The 4,286-nt window shown below is 50.7% G+C and overlaps 1 protein-coding gene across 2 annotated transcripts in view; it reads right to left on the bottom strand.

Moving 5' to 3' along the window:
• CTNNA1 (catenin alpha 1) overlaps positions 1 to 4,286 on the bottom strand; it is a 105,529-nt gene that overhangs the window by 33,737 nt on the left and 67,506 nt on the right. The window lies entirely within an intron of this gene.

The raw sequence follows: 4,286 nt of genomic DNA on the forward strand, positions 1-4,286 counted from the left end.
CTTCCTGTGCTGGGCCCCAGGGCTGGGGCAGCTCTGCAGGTGGGCTCTCACCTGAGGGGGCACAGGGGCAGAATCCCCCCTCCCCTGCTGCCCACGCTGTGGGATCTGCCCAGGGCAGGGGGGTTCTGGGCTGGGGCAGGTCCAGCTCTCACCCCCAGCCAGCCAAACAGGGCAGACATCACTGCTGGCACTGATCAGGGTCAGCTCTCTCCAGTAAAATGCACAAGAGCAGCGCTGGCAGCAGCTGCAGTTCCAGTTTAACAGCCCATTCACACAGGGGTGAGACAGCAGCAACCCCACAGAGCCCGAGCTGGTTTGCTGGTGCTCCATGAGGACCTCTCTGTGACAGGACACAGCTTTGATGCAGGTGAAGCCTGGCAGGTGTTCCTCCAGCCCTCCATCTATGCTGCAATTCATCAGATAAAACCAGTACAGGAGATCTTCGAGATGCATCCACAGGCCTCCAAAACTTGAACAGGATTTCTTGTGATGCTAAAAACTTTACTCCACAACCTTGACCTGCTGTACAGCATCACCCTTAACTAGGGCAGCCTGAAGTAGAGACCTCTGTAAATACCTGCCTTTTAAGAGCATGGAGGATGGGGACAGCACAGAATTTTTTGGTAATTGAAGATATTTCTCATACTGGAGCTACTCTCAGGGGAAGGAAGTCTGAAATAAGTTACATTTCTCAGCTGACAGGTGAATGACAAGCATGTTATTCTGAGCCATTTGAACACAGAAAGCTGTAAAAATAGCAGCAAGTGAACTGAGACGAACACCAAGTACTGTCCTTCCAGAGGCAGAGCAACCTGCAAAGCCCCCTGTAAATGTGCCATAAAAGCATCACCAGGAGCCAGCAGATGCTCAGTAACACCACTGAACCAGATTTCTCCAGATACTTTTCTCTGTAGGCTGGGGAATTTCCATTCTGCCTTTAATTAAACTATTCTTCGCATTCATATAAGTCATTTTGGAGTAGTATCTGCAGCTCTACCACATGCTATTCCCCCTCCCCAAGCCCTTCCCTCACGGCAGATGTTCCCACACAGAATACATTACTGTCCTGCAAATCATCAATCACGTGCCATTACACTTGAACAGCATTTTTCATCAATCCCATGATCAATTTGGGGAGCAAAATGCAAGTTCCAACTGCAAAGCACATGGCCCCTTCCTCCCTCCAGCTCCAAATCGAGTTCCAGAGGATGGAAAGCAAGGGTGTCAAGAGGAGAGGTGTTTCCAGCACAGCACAGCACAAGCAAGCAAACAGCTGTGACGGCACATATTTGGAGGAAAACAAACCAAAGTTGAGAGAAAGACTCTGCAGCATCAACAACACAGAGGAAACTCTGCCAGCTCTCAGGAATATTTGTGTCCTGCTCCTGAAGTTTCTCTTCCACTCGTGTTTGGATTCAAGTCCTGCACATGCAGGGGTGAATTGCAGGATGTCCCCAGTTCTCTGCACAGCGCTGCAGGCAGGGCCCAGCTGAGCCAGGGCTCGGCTCCTCCTCTCTGCCACCACACGTGAGCAGGCTCCAGCCCAGCCCCTCTGCACGGCACCCCACCAACAGCTGGCCTGGAACACCCTCTCTCACAGGGACTGTGTTTGAACATGGGGAGTTTTCCTGTACATTTGCCATGCCTTAAATCCCTAGTTCCCAGCAGGCTGCAGTACATCATGCTTTTGTTTAGAGGCTCACAAGAATCAAAAGACAATCAGATGCCATGATTTAAAAGTCAAATAAAGATTTTGCTGTTGGTTTAAGCACAGGTCATATTTTTGAGAAACACCAGTTTGCCAATATTTTTTATGGTCCATATTTCCCTGTCATTCCTGCCTCCACAGCAGCAGTTACAATCTCTAGGAGCGAGGAGAACACAAAGCTCTATTGAGTAGGGGCAGAATAAAAGCGACATTGAAGCACCACAAAATCAGCCTCTCCGATATCTGGAGATGTTGTGCTGTCTCTCAAGCCAAGTGTGATGAATCAAGCGCACAGAAACCCTGCTCTGTCTGAACACAGAGAGGCAAAGAAGTTCATAATGGAGTGTCCCCACCATGGTATAATGAAAATTTGCTTTTTTGCACAGTCATTTTTGAACAGTCATTTCTCTTCTGAATACCCAACTGATGGCAATTCTTCTTTAGAAAGCGCCCGACTGGCACTGCCAACCCTCATGAAAGGAGCGTGTGTGCTTCCCTGACTGAGGGTCTTTGGCAGTTTAAGACAATCCAACTGTTGGCTGCCACATCCCATCCCACTGCTGCGGCTCCAGAGCTCAACACTTCATTTCAGCACGCTCATCCAGAAGCCAGCTATTCCCTCTGCCGGGTTGGTTTCTGTGCCAGCCCAGCACACAAACTTCCCAGCAAACTCTTTGCTGAACATCAGAGCGAAGCAGAGACCTGGCAGCAGCTGAGATGACTTCAGAGTGCTGCAGACAGGGCTGTAAATCCACAGCAGTGCAATGATTACTGCACCCATGGGAAGGCTCTGTCAAACTACTGGAAAACACTCACAAGCCTCTTAAAATTTGGAATTTAAGAAGAGCTGTGTCTACTAATTAATCAAGTTGTAGATGACATAACAATGAGGTATTCTAAATTGTCAGCAATTATCGGGTGCTCTGTAACACAGAATTCTGAAATTGCACGTACCAGCTGAGGTGGACAGCTGCAGGATTAAGAAATTTAATTTTAAAAGTACCCGAAAGGACTCATCTTCAATAATTTCTGGGTGATCTGACAAATAACTTCAAACTCCCTCTCTCTTCAGAGGATAGGGTACTGCTGGCCAGTTATTTGGCACATACACATAATACATTGGGCTTTGTAGCTGAGATGAAGATCAACTCTTTTAAAGCCCACAGAGCACTTGGAAATCATACATTTCCAAAACTTCTAAATTAAATAATCCACCTCAAGCGAACAAAAATTTCCTTTAAATCAAATGTGAATTAAATAGTTTCTCCATGTCTCCAGCTAAGCAGCTGACTGACATAGTAAGTGGTCAGACTTGATTTAGAAAGAAGAACACTTGTGCTTGAGAGCAAAATAGCAATTGAATTCCCGCTGCATTTGTTCATTCTTACCATTCAATATCATCAAGTCCCTTTACATAAGCACAGGCATCAAAGGAGACAAAACCATCGCAAATAATGTAATCAGCATAACGAGCAATCTCTTGAAAAAAGTTAAAAATACACTGGGAATGAAGACAGCCCCGAGACCGCAGCCCGGCGCGGTTCAGACACCTCTCGCTGCTCACAGACCGATTTCAGAGCAGCTTTCTGCTGCAGCATCAAGGCTCCCTCAGTTCAGCGTCTACAGCCACGGCCCAGAGACAGCTCCTCACACCCCAAGAGGCAGGGCAGACCAAGCAGCTGCTGGTGTTTAGAGGAATGAGCTTAAATTCCCCCCCAGTGACAAATGCAGTGCAGAGCCCCAGCCATTCCCAGCACGGAACGAACGGTGCCAAGCGGAGCAGCTGGACAGGCTCGTCTGGAGAGGGGCTTTCATGCACTGATCAGTTCTTGAAACTCAAATCTCACTGTCTTTAGCGATGACATCAGCACACTGCAAGATGATTCGAGGTGAGTGGCTCTGGTGCCGGCACAATCCGGGAGGGCAGGAACCAGCGCTGGGGAATGGCTCTAAATCCAGGCCGTTCATCAGTGGGGGTCCCATCAGTGGGCTCAGCACTGGGGCCAGTCCTGTTTGATGTCTTTACTGGTGACCTGGATGAGGGGATCGAGGGCACCCTCAGTAAATGCATGGACAACACCGAGCTGGGCAGGAGTGTGGATCTGCTGGAGGGCAGGAAGGCTCTGCAGAGGGATCTGGACAGGCTGGATCCATGGGCTGAGGCCAGTTGTATGGGGCTCAACCAGACCGGGTGCTGGGTCCTGCCCGGGGATCACAACAACCCCATGGATGCTCCAGGCTGGGGAGGAGTGGCTGGGAAGTGTCCAGCAGGAAAGGCCTGGGAGTGGTGGTGCCAGGGGCTGGACACGAGCCCAGGGGTGCCCAGGGGGCCAATGGTCCCTGGGCTGTGCCAGCCATGGGGTGGCAGCAGGGCCAGGGCAGTGCCCGTCCCCTGTGCTGGCCCTGCTGAGGGACCTCGAGGGCTGTGTCCAGTTCTGGGCCCTCATGGCCAGAGAGACCCTGAGGGGCTGGAGCATGTCCAGGGCAGGGAAGGGAGCTGGGAAGGGGCTGGAGCCCCAGGAGCGGCTGAGGGAGCTGGGAAAGGGGCTCAGGCTGGAGCAAAGGAGGCTCAGGGGGG

Source organism: Corvus brachyrhynchos, unplaced genomic scaffold (assembly GCF_000691975.1).
Source record: "Corvus brachyrhynchos isolate BGI_N302 unplaced genomic scaffold, ASM69197v1 scaffold616, whole genome shotgun sequence".
NCBI classification, from domain to species: Eukaryota; Metazoa; Chordata; class Aves; order Passeriformes; family Corvidae; genus Corvus; species Corvus brachyrhynchos.